Below are 18,791 nucleotides of genomic sequence, written 5' to 3' on the forward strand. Positions count from 1 at the left end.
TGTTTCTGCAGAACCACCAGGTGTTCTCTATATCCACAAACATAAACAATCTTCCACAATAGGAAGTGACATCACAGGCCCTCCACTATACAATCTGTTCCTATTGTTTCCCCCATGTCCATAGAACACTGTATTTGTACAATACAGTGCAAAGTAAAGCTACTGTACAAATAGAATGTTCTAGTGACAAAGCCGTTTCAAAACATGTCTTGCTCCAATTCAGCATACTCCATTGCTGTTAGAACATCAGAGAGCAAAATTACCCCCCAAACCACCAGTTTCTAAATATAATCTGTTATAAACGAGTGAAAGGGTCATACCGAAACGCAAACACATGCTTTTGTGTAGCTTTTCATTTAACCCGCTGACCGAGAAATAGAAATACATACAGTGCCTATAGCAAGTCTACACCCCCTTGAACTTTTTTCACCTTTTGTTGTGTCAGTGCCTCAGAGTTTCATCCATTTAAAGAGGATTTATTTCCACTTATCTACACACCATGCACTACACTGTTAAGGGGGAAAAAATTTTTTATTGAGAAGAAATATATATTAAAAATACAAAACTGAAAGATCATAATTGAGTAAGTTTTCACCCCCCTGAGTTAATACTTGATGGAAGCAGCTTTGGCAGCAATTACAGCTGTGAGTTTGTTGGGATAGGTCTCTACCAACTCTGTACACCTAGATTTGACAATATTTGACCATTCTTTCCAAAACTGATCCTTGGCAGCATTGACGAACAGCAATCTTCAAGTCATACCACAAATTTCCGATTGGATTTAGGTCGGGGCTCTGACTGGGCCACACAAGGACATTTACCTTGTTCCTGAGCCACTCCACTGTAGCTTTGGCTGTGTGCTTTGGGTCATTGTCATGCTGAAAGATGAACTTCTGTCCCAGTTTCAGCTTTCTTGCTGAGGGCAGCAGGTTTTCCTCAAGGACTTCTCTGTACTTTGCTCCATTCATTTTCCCTTCTATCCTGACAAATGCCCCAGTCCCTGCCGATGAGAAACATCCCCATAACATGATGCTGCCACCACCATGCTTCACAGTAGGGATGGTGTTCTTTGGGTGATGCGCTGTGTTGGGTTTGCACCAAACATAACACTGCATTTAGGCCAAAAAGTTCCTTCAGAATCTCCCGAGCGTTTTTTTGCATAAGTCAAAACGGGATTCAAGGTGGGCTTTCTTGAGTAATGACTTCCTTCTTGCCACCCTACCATACAGGCCAGATTTGTGGAGTGCTTGGGATAGTGTTGTCACATGCACACTTTGACCAGTCTTGGCAATAAAAGCCTGTATCTCTTGCAAAGTTGCCGTTGGCTTCTTGGTAGCCTCTCTGATCAGTCTCCTTGCTCGGTCATCCAGTTTGGAGGGACGGCCTAATCTAGGCAGGGTCTTGGTGGTGCCATGAACCTTCCACTTCTTAATCGTCTTGACCGTGCGCCAAGGGATAGTCAAGGCCTTGGATATTTTTTTTATACCCATCCCCTGATCTGTGCCTTTCAACAACTTTGTCCAGGCTATAAGGCAACAAAATGTGAACATTTTGAAAGGGGATGTAGACTTTCTACAGGCACTGTATACAAAATGCTACATTAAACACTTTTAGCAAATTGGTAGATGATATTACAACAATGCTAAGACCATGTTGAGCCCCTAAACATTGTAACATGAGTCAATTAGAAAGAAAAGCTGTTAATGAGTTAAAAGAGAACAGCAGACAAAGGAGGCTCTACTGTTATTCAAAATACTGAAAATTATTTTGGTGAAGTTTTAAGACAATTATATAAGTCTGATTTCTATGAACTGTTAACAGGGGATCCTATACTGCAATTTAAACATGCGAGAAATGTTATTCTTGAAAATGCATTGGAAAGCAGTTTGATCACTAAAAATCAATCTGAGTTTATGAAAGTGGAGTTTCCGAGTACACCAGTATTTTATACATTACCAAAAACACACAATAGCCCACTGGAGGCATTGACCTTTTATTCTGAAGAGAAGAAAAATGAATTACTAATTACTAATTCTTGTTGAAATTGACTGCATTTATTTTGAAATCTAATTACTTATTGTTTAAAAATACATACTATTTGCAAACCCAAGGAACAGCAATGGGGTCGACATTTGTCCCTAATTACGCAAATTTATATTTGGGATATTGGGAAAAACAATATATTAATGACACTGCCTCCAGTCAACTACTTCACAATGGAAATGGTACATTGATGATGTCATTCTGTTGTGGACTGGTTCTATAGATGACTTATTGCGGTTTAGAGATTATATAAATAACACTTTGAAATGTACTATGGAATATAGTCACACTGAGTTACACTTCTTAGACCTGTGTGTTTCTATAAACTCTGATAGTAAATTTAAAACCTCAACCTTTCGTAAGACTACTGACAGCACGATTCTTCATGCAGATTGTAATTATCCTAAACATATGATCAAAAATATACCGTATGGTCAATTTATACATCTTAAGAGAATATGTAGTGATACCTTAGACAATGAAAGATGATGAATTGTTTTCTGTCTGGACTCTAGAGGCTACAAAAGAAATACAGTTGAAACAGCATTTAACAGATCTGAAACAATAAAGTTGGACACACTTTTAAAAACAAATGAATCCTCTGAGAATAGAGTCACTTTCGGAACTGAAGACAACCATATGGCTAATGATGTTAAGAGAATCATACTGACACATTGGAAAGCATGGTCATGTGATCCCCAGTTACAATCGTTTGCTACTTCCACTCCCAGATTGTATTTTAAACAGGGGAGAAACAGAAAAGAAGAAGTGGTCTCCTCGATGTATAACATCATTGTTGGCTTCATTGCATTGGCTTCCCGTAAATGCTAATCTAGTAAATGCTGGCCTTTTATGTATTCCGAGGGTGAATGGTACAAGGACGGGAGAGGCTGCTTTCTGTTTTAATGCCCCCACACTCTGGAACTCCTTACCCACTTTTGTCAGAGATTCACCTTCAACTGCAATCTTCAAATCTCGATTAAAGACATACCTTTTTAATATAGCTCTTCCATAACATTTTTATGTTTTATTCTGAATTTTATTGTTACTTCTGTTTTTAATAACTGTACTCTTTTCTTACTGTTTATTATTGTATTGTATTTTTTTTGTATGTAAAGCGCTTTGAATTGTACTGTACATGAATTGCGCTATATAAATAAAGGTTTATTATTATTATTATAAATCACCAACACCTAGTGGAATCTGGTTATCGAATGAACTGAAAGGTAATTATCCAGGTTGCAGATTTACTCATTGCTCCAACACACATCAATCTGAAAATACGTATAGTGGAACATAAAGCCACTATACGTAACCGCAATATGGATTACACTATAGCTAAAAACTAATAAACAAAATGAATCATGGTTCTGTCTCAAGCTTAAAATCCATTCCCATTGAAAAGGTGTCAATTCCTGTAAGAGGACGTAACACAGTTAAGCATCTATTACAAACGGAATCATTTTGGATTTTCACTGTGAAGACAATGGAACCTTATGATCTTAATGAAAGACTGGACTTGTTTGAATGATTTAATGAATAATTGATGATGTAATATGAATTTAATGAAGGACTTGTTAATTGATTGAGAGCCTGTACTGCCTTTTTATATGCAATTGTAGGTAGTTCAGGTGAAACCTGATGAAGGCACCGACGTGCTGAAACGCGACGTTTTGTTTGTTTTTCTTTTCAAAAGTTACCACCCCGTTCTAGAAACATCCCTCCCCCCGCAGCAGTATCAATACAGTATGTGACCATTTCAGGCAAAATTCTCCTCCCTGGTCTATACTGTAGATTCCCTTTTCTTTTTTTAAACAAACAGGATTGGGTTTCCTGCTGCCAGTGTCCCAGTGTGACCCAGAGTGCCCCTTCCATCTCGACAGGGATATTTAAGGCAGACCCTCACAGGAGGGGGGGTGGCACCCATACATTTTTCCATAAAGACTTCCTGCTTTGTCAGGATTTCTCGGGTTGGAATCTGACCGGGGACAAAAAGTCAACACCCACCATGTGTCAGTCACCAGGAGTCACAACTCAGCCCGTGTGGTCAGGGAGCGGAGCAGAGTGCACTGCCCGCGAAAGCCCACCCTGCACTACCGAGACCATATTCTCCACACAGTGTGAATAGAAGGCTGGAGTCTCAGGGTCCGGTCTGTGGTTCCTGCAGCTACAGTTAGAGCGGTGCAAGCAGATATTCGGATTAAGTTCTCCACAGAAATCAAGCTCTGCCAATCACGTGAGGGGCATTGGTGTTGACTGGGCTGAAACAATTGAAGAAGCAGCTGCTTGGATTTGTGATGATTGCTGCTTTTCTTAGACTATGTGGAGAACAGCAATCCACACCAATCCAAGCAGCTGTTTCTTCACTTGTTTCCCTTGGAAAGATAAATTAGCAACACCAATGGCCCTCGTCCGAGGACAGCTTGATCCAAATAAGCTACTGTAATTATTCTGCGTACTGAGGCAATGATGCACCTTGGTTTGAGCCCTTTCTTGCACTGCATGCACTACAGCTAACAGTAATGCTGCACACTTACAGGACACATACAGTTTTCATGCTGTGATGAGAGGGATGATCTGTCCAGAGCAGGATTTAGCTGGGGCCTGACTGCTCAAATTCCTGGACCTAGTCACTTCAACAGCATGCCTGAAAAAGGGTCGTCCATAAACCTAGGACTGGTGGCAGTGCTCATGTGAGTTTCTAACCCTGTGTACCACTCTCGCTGTCTTCTGTGCAGGGTCATATCTGGCATGCAAGCTCCATTCCCCCACTAGGACAGCCCAAGGTGGAGCCGGTTTTCCCCACAGACACATCACATGCCTTTCATGTACAAATGCTATAAAAGGACAAGATCTGCTCTAAAACGGTCACAAAGACACAGTATCTCCAGATATGCCTTTGCAATGCTGCAGTGAGAGATGAGATGGAAGGGGGTCACCACAGTTTAAATGTCACACCGGCAAGCGCCTGACAGACTAAAGCAAGCTGCGTCCCTGTCCAAAACCAGCAATTAACCCATTATATCCTTAGTTTGTTTAATATCACATAAATGTGTATTTTGATTTATTCTCTAATGTTGTTTCCCATTATTTGCCATGACAGGGATGGAGTTTAATAAAACACACTTGAGCTTGTTACCTATATGCTGTGGCTAATCAAGCTCGTAGTAAAACCTGGAATGGGTGAAACTGCTATGCAATAGGAGTCTTATTGCCATCCCTGCATGCTAAACTGCTTCTGAAAAAGATTCTTCAAGCGAGTTGGGGGAAGCATATCAGTGTTGCACAGGCTTCACCAACGGGCTTCTGTGCCCAGCGCAATGCTAATATGCTCCCTGCGTCTCACTAGCAGTCTGCAGAACTCATTTTTGCTTGAGTGGTTGATAAGCACGGCAAATTATGATCTCGGCAAAAACACTAGAGAATCACACAGTACACACATTGTGTAACGGTATTAGAGATAAGAAATGAAGATTAGGAGAACGTAGTGCTGAATAACCGCAAGCTACAGAGTTTCAGACAGGAAAATTCAGGAAATTTGCCACATTCCCAAGTGAACATGCACAAACAGATTAAGTCTGTGTATTACCTAATAAGTTAAACATTAAAAACAAGACTGAATCCGTAGAAGGAGGGTTAAGCCTTGCTGACAAAATGTTATTTTCCTTAAATTACAGGCGTCTGATAATTACCAAAAGCTCTTCTAATAAAACTCTCCTTACAGGAACACAACACTTTCTTAACATCTGATGAGCAATTCCTTACAACGCTCCAGCAATGACTAACAGGAACACTGGGAGTCTACTATAAACAGGGATTACAGTGGATTACATCTCGAACCTGAGAGATGAGTGTGGGCTGGCAGACAGTCCTGCGGTACTGCATTGTGGCTGGTGATGTCAGGTGCAGCTGTAGTGTTCTGCAGGAGGATAAGCGGTGTCAAGGAGCCACTGGCACTGCAAACAAGGGTGCCATTATCATTAGTGACCCTTACACAATACCATTCCCATAAAAAAGGAAGAAAATGAGTACAACATGACTTACAAGGTGGTAGGAATTGAGCTGTCTGGTTCTTGTTTTGAAAGAGTTAGTAGTGTTGTAGTAGCAGTAGTAGTATTGAATTGATCTGTCTGGTTCTTGTTTTGAAGGAGTGAGTAGTGTTGTAGTTGCAGTAGTAGTATTGAATTGATCTGTCTGGTTCTTGTTTTGAAGGAGTGAGTAGTGTTGTAGTAGCAGTAGTAGTATTGAATTGAGCTGTCTGGTTCTTGTTTTGAAGGAGTGAGTAGTGCTGGAGTTGCAGTTGTAGTATTGAATTGAGCTGTCTGGTTCTTTTTTTGAAGGAGTGAGTAGTGTTGTAGTTGCAGTAGTAGTATTGAATTGAGCTGTCTGGTTCTTGTTTTGAAGGAGTGAGTAGTGCTGGAGTTGCAGTTGTAGTATTGCATTGAGCTGTCTGGTTCTTTTTTTGAAGGAGTAAGTAGTGCTGGAGTTGCAGCTGTAGTATTGAATTGATCTGTCTGGTTCTTGTTTTGAAGGAGTTAGTAGTGTTGTAGTAGCAGTTGTAGTATTGAATTGATCTGTCTGGTTCTTGTTTTGAAGGAGTTAGTAGTGTTGTAGTAGCAGTAGTAGTATTGAATTGATCTGTCTGGTTCGTGTTTTGAATGAGTCAGTAGTGTTGTAGTTGCAGTAGTAGTATTGAATTGAGCTGTCTGGTTCTTGTTTTGAAGGAGTGAGTAGTGCTGGAGTTGCAGTTGTAGTATTGAATTGAGCTGTCTGGTTCTTGTTTTGAAGGAGTGAGTAGTGCTGGAGTTGCAGTTGTAGTATTGAATTGAGCTGTCTGGTTCTTGTTTTGAAACCAGCAATACTCTTGCAGGGATGGAAATACAGTAAGACCCCCTGCATGGCATTTTGATTCAATTCTGGTTTTACTATGAGTTTAAAAAGACACACCTGAGCTTGTTACCTATACACTGGGGCTAATCAAGCACATGTTAAAACCTGGAATGGGTGAAACGGCCATCCAATACAGCGCCCCAATGGCAGCTGAAGAGAGCGATCAAGCACCAACACTCAAAATTACTCAGTGGCTTGCATGACTCAAGACCACCCATTGAAAGTGCTCAGCCAGTGAAATGGGAATGTAAATAGCTTTTTCAGCAGTAGGCACTTTCTCCAGCTGGAGGTCATGAATGCCACCCGCAAGCTAAAATGTAACCACCCCCACCCACCCCCCCCTTCAAATACCTTGTTTTGTTTGCCTGACAGATTTCTAACATATCTATGAAAACCTGTTTTTCCAACACAGGCTTGTGCTTCTGAGGTTACAATCTTCATGAACAAGCAGGTAAACCACACAAGCTACTGCAAGACTGCCCATCTGCTTTCCTGCTAGTCTGAAAGAGTATCATGGGTAACCCCTGGCACTTCAATCACAGCTATCTGCATGACAATTTCATACATCCGCTCAGTGTTTATTTGATTTTGCTTATTTTTAAGCTGCTCTGATTTCTGTAACACCAGAACGCATGGCTAATGATTTCTGCAACACCAGAACGCATGGCTAATGATTCTGCACAGCACCAGGGTCTGTACTCTCACTGAGGGAGTGTGCGAGTCAGTGTGCCAGTGTCTCTGCGTGTGTGTTCAACTGGGAGTGAAAGTTCCTGGTAACAAGATAAAGGACAGCTCCAGGTTAACTTGCATTGTTCAGAAGTTGGATATAGCAGACCACATGCACATGGCATGTGTAAGAGGGGCACTACAATCTATTTTCATTCAAAACATTACCTTTGCTCTACTCTGTACCGCAGAATGGTAACCCAAACTGACATTTAGTTCATTTATTTATTTATTTTTTAAAGTAGTAAGTCTATTATCTTAGTAGTTGCTCCTTGTAAATTCCCTTGATTTCAGCCTAATTTCTGAAATTTTGCTTTAGGTGCTCATTATTATAAGTTACACTACATGTTCCATTAAAGATCTGTTTTGCTCTGTACACAAAGTCCTTATTGTGCGGCCCTGCAGTGTGTAAAGATCATTGAGTTACAGTGGAGAACAGATCCTGATTGTGCCAGTCAAGAATCGCACACAGACCCAGGGTTGTTGAAACAAACAGGCCAATTGTTAGCTCTTAACTTCCTTATAAGAACGAAAACTCGAATAATTGTTATAGTGGAGCAATATTGCTCTGCCTTGAAATGTCTGGAGGAGGGACTGATTTCGAGTCAGCAATGAGTGGGCCTTTTACCCACAGGAATGGAAATACTGTAAGACTCCCATTGCACAGCTGCATGATCCATTCCTGATTTTACTATTAGTTTAATAAGACACACCTGAGTTTGTTACACTGTGGCTAATCAAGCTCATATCAAAACCTGGAATGGGTGAAACTGCTATGCAATAGAAGTCTTATTTCCATCCTAGATCCAGGTGTTCTGCAGCGCAGCATAATGGTGTCAGAAACACATCAGAAGACAGCACTAGCCGAGCGCCGCGGCTCAGTGGCTTGACAATGAGACCTGAATATCTTTGCTGTGCCACATGTTACAACACCGTATCTTACTGAATGGTTGAATGTTTAAAGTTATGGATCTGGCTTCTAGAGGACCACACCCCACAGCACAGCACAACTCTCTCACAGTACTACAGTATTCTCAAATGGCAAACTGCTTCTTCACTTCAACCGAGCGAGCACTAGACTAAATGTGATTGTTATGCCCCTGCGATTCATAGATTATGTATTGCTCATGAAAAGCAAACGTTCAGAATTCTGTCTAAATGTCAGAAACAAGCATATGAACTCTAGGTGCTGGCCTCAGTGTTCATACAGTAGTAACTATGCAGTGTATAATATTCAGTATTTATTTCTTGCCTATTTCATATACACATCAGTGTTGTACACAAGTACTGTAGAATCAATTTGTACCTCCTTTAATGGTTGTTATGAGTGGCAACCAGCATTCAAAGTGTTTCATCTTAAACTTTAGGAATGTTTAGGAAATTAAACAGACCCTAACCCGACCCCTAACCTCTAACTCAAACGTAGAATCAGTATCTTATCATCATGAGGGATTTCCTTCAGTTCATTCCAGCTTTTCAAGTGCAATAAAAAGATTGACATTTGGAAAAACTAGAACAAACCAATGTTTCTTTGAGGGCTTTTAACTGCATCAGTGTTTCACACTAGTTTGGTAAAATGAACATCTTTTCATTCCACTTGTTTGCACTGGAACAAAAGGTTTTGTGAATGCAGCCCACAGGTTTCTTTGCTGTTGTTTCTAACAATGTATATTTTGTAGTTGGAGGGGTGGGGTGTTTTCCCACATTTCAGCAGCAATGCAGGAGTGGTCTAGACTAACACTACAACACTGTCCAATGCATGTTTACTGTGTCCCTGTGTCTGCAGGATATTGTAATGTGTCATTTCTGTTGGGGCAGGTGTAAGGGCAGGTCTGACTGCACTGCAATCCACAGTATAAACACCCAGGCTTCACATACAGGATTGCAGCTCATCACCATTCATGTAACATGCATTACATTGCTTACAAACTACACATACTCCAGCATATTTTCCAGTTTCACATAACGCATGAACCTCGCAAGGCTCGTTACAGTACAGTAACAGTACAGTAGTGCTGTTTTACCTTGTTCCTATATCCTTACCTGGGAGCAGCATCATTGCAATGCTTCATTAAGAGCTGGCTCTCTCAGATTGAACTGAACAGGAAAACAAAAGTGTAATTTGTACCATCACAGTAACAAATAATTTGATACTTGTACAATTGATTTACCTTTAGCACTTCCACTTAATAAAACAATGCTGGCAGTGATTTCTTTTTACACACTGACACTAAACTGTACATGCTCTACACTATTTGCTTCACCAATTCGCTGGTTTCAATAGGTCATTATTTGTTTTTTTAAGTGCAAACACAGCTAGGGAAACAACAGCAAGGGAGTGTGAATCACTGAGGATTTGTATTCGCTCCATCATTCCATGTTTGACATAAACAATGGAATCTGTCTTGTAACAATACACTGTGCTGGAATGATTCTGCTCCAGGCACGGTTGTCGTGTTATTTCCCTGCTCCAGTAGAAGCCGAGACACTTTTTAAAGTGTCTTTAGATTGCTCAAGGCCTGCGGTGCCTCCCAGATGTCCACAGCCTGCACTGTTTATTGTACAGCAGTAGAGCTGCTGCTCAGCTCACAGCTCGGTCTGTTGTTCACACTAACAGGGCTTTTCCTGTTTCCTGGAAGGTTCTGCTCAACTCCAGGTAAAGCTTTATCCATGTGGAAAGGCTGTTGCTATTGTAATCGCAACATAGGCTTCACAAACACACCCAGTACTCGGCTTCAAGTGCTGAACACTTGACCAGTTTACCACGGTCACTTGGTACCTCTCCCCATGGTTATACAATGTCATTACCCAGGGCCACATTTGAACCCACAAATAAAAAGGATGCTTACTTTTTTATTTTCACAATGAGATGCCCAAAACAGGGTTACAATTTACTGACAGACTGGATCTGGCTATCCAAATAGACAGCTTCCTTGTGATACTTGAGTCACTCTCAAATGTAATTTAAGTATACCCCGTTTGAACAAGCACTCAACTCCCTGTGTACCTTAAGGGGTTAATATACTGTATGCTTTGCATCCCACTCTTGGCTTTGAAATGCTTATTTATGCGTTTGCATGCTGTATAGCAATTTACTGTAAAACGGGCAACTTTCAGTGCTAAAAACGGATAATGCTAAACTCCATGAGTTCAAACTAAGCACATTTTCAGGCAAAGTACCCTGGGGTGAAAAATGCAAAAGATTTCAACAGTGAGCTGCGTTGTTCAGTTTTACCAAAGGGACTGCAGAGATCAGCACAGCCCACACACTCAGAAAAGAACAGCGTCTCTCGGAAAGGGTTGCAGGGTTCACTTTCTTTTGGCTGCTGGTTACTACTACTTCTTTAATGTTGTTAATTAACGTTGGTATTTTTGTTCTGGCTCCATGAACGAGCAACCTGATTGTTAAGCGGTTGTAAAAAAAACACCAACACTTACTGTGGTAAACAGATGGCATGCATCCTAGGATTACATATTTTTTTGGCACTTTTATAAAAAGTACCAAATAACAACAACAACAAAAAACAACAACAGTGATAAAGCACAGCGATGGTTTTTGGCGTGTAGCTCTAAATAAATCGCACACAGTTACTGCAGGTTCTTTTTTTCTTTGGTTTACTTTTAATATTCCAAAAACAATAGAAATCTCCATGGAGAAGTCAACAGACCTCCCTGCTGCCTGGACCCTTGCCCACAGTGTTTAACTACTTGGAACCCATTCAGTCTGAGAGCTGCTGTCGGGGCGGTGCTCTGGGTAGTGCGAGAGCTGCTGTCGGGGCGGTGCTCTGGGTAGTGCGAGAGCTGCTGTCGGGGCGGTGCTCTGGGTAGTGCGAGAGCTGCTGTCGGGGCGGTGCTCTGGGTAGTGCGAGAGCTGCTGTCGGGGCGGTGCTCTGGGTAGTGCGAGAGCTGCTGTCGGGGCGGTGCTCTGGGTAGTGCGAGAGCTGCTGTCGGGGCGGTGCTCTGGGTAGTGCGAGAGCTGCTGTCGGGGCGGTGCTCTGGGTAGTGCGAGAGCTGCTGTCGGGGCGGTGCTCTGGGTAGTGCGAGAGCTGCTGTCGGGGCGGTGCTCTGGGTAGTGCGAGAGCTGCTGTCGGGGCGGTGCTCTGGGTAGTGCGAGAGCTGCTGTCGGGGCGGTGCTCTGGGTAGTGCGAGAGCTGCTGTCGGGGCGGTGCTCTGGGTAGTGCGAGAGCTGCTGTCGTTGCTATGATGATCTGGGTTGAGCAATGTGATTAACAGACACTGGAGGAGGCTCTGAGGTTTCTTTATGCTTTCTGTGGACTGTTTTCCACAGGCTTCTACCACAGGGTGGTGAATGCTGGGCAACTGTCTTCTTCATGAGCCCACGAAATCTTCCAGGAATACTTCACCACAGGAACTACAGCACATGCCCTACAACAATAGCAGTTCTGCACTGATTTCCTGGTACTTTCTTCATACACAGGCCCAGATACTCACTTTATAAACATCCACTTCCTGACTTTAAAATCCACGCAACTCTGACTAAAGGTAAATAAAATTGATAGTTTTTTTTTTTGTTTTGTTTTTAACCAAATCGGTTTCAGGACTAGGCCCTTACTCTCTCACTGCTGTGCACTATAAAAATCATTAAGATTTGCAATTCTCTCAACTCTGCATTTGAGCAATCTTTAAAAATTAAAAAAAAACATAATATTAATAACAATGATAATAATATATCCCGGGGAGCTGACACAGTCCCCTACAGTACAGAGAGGAGTACCCTGGGGAGCTGACACAGTCCCCTACAGTACAGAGAGGAGTACCCTGGGGAGCTGACACAGTCCCCTACAGTATAGAGAGGAGTACCCTGGGGAGCTGACACAGTGCCCTACAGTATAGAGAGGAGTACCCTGGGGAGCTCACACAGTCCCCTACAGTATAGAGAGGAGTACCCTGGGGAGCTCACACAGTCCCCTACAGTATAGAGAGGAGTACCCTGGGGAGCTCACACAGTCCCCTACAGTATAGAGAGGAGTACCCTGGGGAGCTCACACAGTCCCCTACAGTATAGAGAGGAGTACCCTGGGGAGCTCACACAGTCCCCTACAGTATAGAGAGGAGTACCCTGGGGAGCTCACACAGTCCCCTACAGTACCTGCACCATGACATTGAGTGACACATATCCTGTTTATCAGGAAATGCAAACGATTTAAGTGGAAAAACACTTCAGCATGCGTGATGCTTTCTGCAGACATTTGAACATTCCCATTTGATTAAGGATTTGCGAGAGTTCACTGCCTCAGAGTCTCAGTCTGTGGAGAGTTCCAGCATTCACACTTGTGATGAGCTCACCTGAATCACTTCCTGAGCCCCTGGCTACACATTTCTCTCTCTCTGTGTTCTCAGGTGCTTGGGGAGGGGCGGTGCTGCTCCAGTGCTCATCTCGGATTACACTTTCCATTGATCAGTCCCTTCACAAGCTCCGCTCCTCTGCCTCAGTCCCTGCCCAGATCACAACAGACCCACACTGGAAACATGCCGCTCTGCTCATGCTCTCCAGGTTACTGGGGGTACAGCTTTTAACAAACTGCATTTAGGCAGATTAGCGATTGCCATTACACTGAAGTATTTGTCTGCTTGACTTTGTTTCTTGGTTATAAAGAGGCAGGTCCTTTGTAAAAGTGTACCGCAGCAAATCTGCAGATGTGTGCTGCAGAAGTCCCAGCAGCCTTAATGCGGTAGGCGATGTGTCAGTCAGGGATTGGAGGATACGTGACTGGACGTGGCACCGAAAGAGTGCATGACTGAGGGTATTTAGGAGAAGTGGCCCAGTGATCTGTTCCTTAGGTTGGATACTGAAAGGGCCCATGGGAAAGCGCATGTAATTAATAATTGTGAGTGTCAATGCATTTTGTTTGTTTGTCAGTCTACAGTGGCTTGCGAAAGTATTGACCCCCCTTGGCATTTTTCCTATTTTGTTGCCTTACAACCTGGAATTAAAATGGATTTTCTGGGGGTTTGTATCATTTGATTTATACAACATGCCTACCACTTTGAAGATGCAAAATATTTTTTATTGTGAAACAAACAAAAAATAAGACAAAAAAACAGAAAACTTGAGCGTGCATAACTATTCACCCCCCCCCCCCCAAAGTCAATACTTTGTAGAGCCACCTTTTGCAGCAATTACAGCTGCAAGTCTCTTGGGGTATGTATCTATAAGCTTGGCACATCTAGCCACTGGGATTTTGCCCATTCTTCATGGCAAAACTGCTCCAGCTCCTTCAAGTTGGATGGGTTCCACTGGTGTACAGCAATCTTTAAGTCATACCACAGATTCTCAATTGGATTGAGGTCTGGGCTTTGACTAGGCCATTCCAAGACATTTAAATGTTTCCCCTTAAACCACGAGTGTTGCTTTAGCAGTACGCTTAGGGTCATTGTCCTGCTGGAAGATGAACCTCCGTCCCAGTCTCAAATCTCTGGAAGACTGAAACAGGTTTCCCTCAAAAATTTCCCTATATTTAGCGCCATCCATCATTCCTTCAATTCTGACCAGTTTCCCAGTCCCTCCCGATGAAAAACATCCCCACAGCATGATGCTGCCACCACCATGCTTCACTGTGGGGATGGTGTTCTTGTGGTGATGAGAGGTGTTGGGTTTGCGCCAGACATGGCGTTTTCTTTGATGGCCAAAAAGCTCAATTTTAGTCTCATCTGACCAGAGTACCTTCTTCCATATGTTTGGGAGTCTCCCACATGCCTTTTGGCGAACACCAAACGTGTTTGCTTATTTTTTTCTTTAAGCAATGGCTTTTTTCTGGCCACTCTTCCATAAAGCCCAGCTCTGTGGAGTGTACGGCTTAAAGTGGTCCTATGGACAGATACTCCAATCTCCGCTGTGGAGCTTTGCAGCTCCTTCAGGGTTATCTTTGGTCTCTTTGTTGCCTCTCTGATTAATGCCCTCCTTGCCTGGTCCATGAGTTTTGGTGGGCGGCCCTCTTTTGCCAGGTTTGTTGTGGTGCCATATTCTTTCCATTTTTTTAATAATGGCTTTGATGGTGCTCTGTGAGATGTTCAAAGTTTCAGATATTTTTTTATAACCCAACCCTGATCTGTACCTCTCCACAACTTTGTCCCTGACCTGTTTGGAGAGCTCCTTGGTCTTCATGGTGTTGCTTGCTTGGTGGTGCCCCTTGCTTAGTGGTGTTGCAGACTCTGGGGCCTTTCAGAACAGGTGTATATATACTGATCATCTGACAGATCATGTGACACTTAGATTGCACACAGGTGGACTTTATTTAACTAATTATGTGACTTCTGAAGGTAATTGGTTGCACCAGATCTTATTTAGAGGCTTAATAGCAAAGGGGGTGAATTCATATGCACGCACCACTTTTCCGTTATTTATTTTTTAGAATTTTTGAAACAAGTTATTTTTTTCTTTTCACTTCACCAATTTGGACTATTTTGTGTATGTCCATTACATGAAATCCAAATAAAAATCAGTTTTAATTCCAGGTTGTAAGGCAACAAAATAGGAAAAATGCCAAGGGGGGGTCAATACTTTCGCAAGCCACTTTAACTGATTCTGTTTGTTCTTGATAGATGGCTAACACAATCCGGGAGCTGTCGCTTAAGGCCAGCAGCCAAGCCCGACTTCACTGCACTCGTGTTCATTGATACACTGTACCACACCACTGCACTGGTGTTCACCGATACGTTGTACCGCGCCACTGCACTGGTGTTCACCGATACGCTGTACCGCGCCACTGCACTGGTGTTCACCGATACGCTGTACCGCGCCACTGCACTGGTGTTCACCGATACGCTGTACCGCGCCACTGCACTGGTGTTCACCGATACGCTGTACCGCGCCACTGCACTGGTGTTCACCGATACGCTGTACCGCGCCACTGCACTGGTGTTCACCGATACGCTGTACCGCGCCACTGCACTGGTGTTCACCGATACACTGTACCGCACCACTGCACTCGTGTTCACTGATACACTGTACCGCACCACTGCACTCATGTTCACTGATACACTGTACCGCACCACTGCACTGGTGTTCACTGATACACTGTACCGCGCCACTGCACTGGTGTTCACTGATACACTGTACCGCGCCACTGCACTCATGTTCACTGATACACTGTACCGTGCCACTGCACTAGTGTTCACTGATACACTGTACCGCACTGGTGTTCACTGATACACTGTACCGCGCCACTGCACTCGTGTTCACTGATACACTTTACCGCGCCACTGCACTGGTGTTCACTGTTACACTGTACCGCGCCACTGCACTGGTGTTCACTGATACACTGTACCGCGCCACTGCACTCATGTTCACTGATACACTGTACCGCACCACTGCACTGGTGTTCACTGATACACTGTACCGTACCACTGGTGTTCACTGATACACTGTACTGCACCACTGCACTGGTGTTCACTGATACACTGTACCGCGTCACTGCACTGCACTGATACACTGTACCGTTCACTGATACACTGTACCGCGTCACTGCACTCGTGTTCACTGATACACTGTACCGCACCACTGCACTGGTGTTCACTGATACACTGTACCGCGCCACTGCACTGGTGTTCACTGATACACTGTACCGCGCCACTGCACTCGTGTTCACTGATACACTGTACCGCACCACTGCACTCGTGTTCACTGATACACTGTACCGCACCACTGCACTGGTGTTCACTGATACACTGTACCGCACCACTGCACTGGTGTTCACTGATACACTGTACCGCACTGGTGTTCACTGATACACTGTACCGCGCCACTGCACTGGTGTTCACTGATACACTGTACCGCGCCACTGCACTGGTGTTCACTGATACACTGTACCGCACTGGTGTTCACTGATACACTGTACCGCACTGGTGTTCACTGATACACTGTACCGCGCTGTGTTCACTGATACACTGTACCGCGCCACTGCACTCGTGTTCACTGATACACTGTACCGCGCCACTGCACTCGTGTTCACTGATACACTGTACCGCGCCACTGCACTGGTGTTCACTGATACACTGTACCGCGCCACTGCACTGGTGTTCACTGATACACTGTACCGCGCCACTGCACTGGTGTTCACTGATACACTGTACCGCGCCACTGCACTGGTGTTCACTGATACACTGTACCGCGCCACTGCACTGGTGTTCACTGATACACTGTACCGCACTGGTGTTCACTGATACACTGTACCGCACTGGTGTTCACTGATACACTGTACCGCGCCACTGCACTCGTGTTCACTGATACACTGTACCGCACTGGTGTTCACTGATACACTGTACCGCACCACTGCACTGGTGTTCACTGATACACTGTACCGCGTCACTGCACTGGTGTTCACTGATACACTGTACCGCGCCACTGCACTGGTGTTCACTGATACACTGTACCGCACCACTGCACTGGTGTTCACTGATACACTGTACCGCGCCACTGCACTGGTGTTCACTGATACACTGTACCGCGCCACTGCACTCGTGTTCACTGATACACTGTACCGCACTTGTTCACTGATACACTGTACCGCGCCACTGCACTGGTGTTCACTGATACACTGTACCGCGCCACTGCACTGGTGTTCACTGATACACTGTACCGCACCACTGCACTGGTGTTCACTGATACACTGTACCGCGCCACTGCACTGGTGTTCACTGATACACTGTACCGCGCCACTGCACTGGTGTTCACTGATACACTGTACCGCGCCACTGCACTGGTGTTCACTGATACACTGTACCGCACCACTGCACTGGTGTTCACTGATACACTGTACCGCACCACTGCACTGGTGTTCACTGATACACTGTACCGCGTCACTGCACTGGTGTTCACTGATACACTGTACCGCGCCACTGCACTGGTGTTCACTGATACACTGTATTGCATCACTGCACTTGACAGGGGAAAAAACAAAGCTGCTGCTGCTTGTGCCAGTTTGTGTTGAACTGTCTCCATGGTAACCCCACTATAAAGACATACTGGAGAAACCTTCCCACCTGGAGCCAGTCCAGACCATCCAAGCGGGCGCAGGGAGGGAGCGGCAGACCAGATGAAAGCGGGGGAGGCTGCAGGCTTTAGTTCTCCCAGCGTCTCTCTCAGTGAAAAAAGAACAGCTCCGAGCTACAGCTTATTCACAAGCTGCACAGGGACTCCTGCCAGCCTGGCTACACAACACCCCACGTCCTGAAACGAACAGGCAGGCACAGACAACCAAAAAGAACAAACCCTCCTGCACTGACAGGGAACAGACACGGCGAGATTCTCAACGCTATTTACTCCGAATCGTGTTTACACGAAAATAATAAGAAAAAAACACACACCACTCCAGTACGAATAACAAGCAACTTCGTTTAAGAGCCTTAGTTGCGTGTACCTGGTTTGATACATTTACCGTGTGTTGCTCCTTTCTAAAAATGAAAAACTATGTGGAGTGGTCTAAAAACTGCGATAATCCAGCTCAATGTTGTTATTACAAAACCACATCATAAACTAACATCTATTTACACATTCTAGCTTGTTTCGATGGCAAACACAAACGACTTACAGACTACAGTTATTACTATACTAGGCTTTTAAAATGTGTAGTTTTTTTTTTTTTATTGCATTTGTTTTATTGTCGTTTCTTGTTGCGTCTGCGTCATAATAAAACACTACCCCGTGATTATATTTGTTGCATGCACTTTCTTATCTCCCCGTCATATCAATGTGATCGCTTTTTCTATGCAAACGCCAGCGCTTTTTTTTTTTTTTTTTTTTTTTTTAAGAAACACAAAACGGTTTCTAGAAATCTCAAGCCCAAAATTGTTCTTGACCAATTTACTTATCTATTTATTTTAGAAACTTTATAGCCATGTTCTTGGCTCTAGACAGAATCCATTAGCTGAAACTAACTGGGAAAAACTTCGCTTCGATTATGTATTATGCGCGCTTCCCGTTCAGCCGCAGCCTGCCTTGTGTACCCGCACAGTACGCTGTTTTATCCGGACTAACCCAAACGGAAAGTACAACAAATCACTGCCACTCGACCCCAAACGAACCGGTTCTGGTTCGTGCCCAGGTCTCGCCCTTCGCCAGACACCTTGGCAGAACCATCTCGGAGGAGGGAGAGCGCAGCAGTCCTGCTCCG

General features: G+C 44.0%; 1 protein-coding gene across 2 annotated transcripts in view; it reads right to left on the reverse strand.

Moving 5' to 3' along the window:
- LOC121308062 (rhotekin-like) overlaps positions 1-18,791 on the reverse strand; it is a 123,716-nt gene that overhangs the window by 104,540 nt on the left and 385 nt on the right. The window lies entirely within an intron of this gene.

This window comes from Polyodon spathula, chromosome 1 (assembly GCF_017654505.1).
Source record: "Polyodon spathula isolate WHYD16114869_AA chromosome 1, ASM1765450v1, whole genome shotgun sequence".
Lineage (NCBI taxonomy): Eukaryota > Metazoa > Chordata > Actinopteri > Acipenseriformes > Polyodontidae > Polyodon > Polyodon spathula.